Source organism: Solanum pennellii, chromosome 1 (genome assembly GCF_001406875.1).
Source record: "Solanum pennellii chromosome 1, SPENNV200".
Lineage (NCBI taxonomy): Eukaryota > Viridiplantae > Streptophyta > Magnoliopsida > Solanales > Solanaceae > Solanum > Solanum pennellii.
This window is the reverse complement of record NC_028637.1, coordinates 1,589,600-1,590,251: the sequence shown is the minus strand read 5'-3', so window position 1 is coordinate 1,590,251 and position 652 is coordinate 1,589,600.

Sequence of the window (652 nt, the reverse complement as noted above, 5' to 3'; positions counted from 1 at the left end):
ATGCATTAACAAGGTCTTGATGGATGTCCAAAATAAAATTTTGCATTTTTGACGTCGGAATCCAGATCACCCAAAAAATGGATTGCTATAGCACACGAAAATCATCGAAATGAGGGGTATGCTCGCTTCGAGGCTTGTTTGACCTTCAAAATGGGTCGGACGGGCCGTGAGGGCCAACCGGATGCAAAGACAAGGTCTTGAAAGACGTCCAAAAAAAAATTTGGCATTTTTGACGTCGAAATCTGGATCATCCAAAAAATGATTTGCTATAGCACATGAAAATCGTCGAAATGAAGGGCATGCTCGCTTCGGGGCTCGTTTTACCCTCAAAATAGGTCGGACGGGCCGTGAGGGACAACCGGATGAATACACAAGNCTCAAAATAGGTCGGACGGGCCGTGAGGGACAACCGGATGAATACACAAGTCTTGACGGACGTCCACAAAAAATTTGGCATTTTTGACGTCGGAATCCGGATCACCCAAAAAATGGTTTGCTATAGCACACGAAAATCGTCGAAATGAGGGGTATGCTCGTTTCGGGGCTCGTTTGACCTTCAAAATGGGCCGGACGGGCCGTGAGGGCCAACCGGTTGCATAGACAAGGTCTTGACAGACGTCCACAAAAAAATTTGGCATTTTTGACGTTGGAA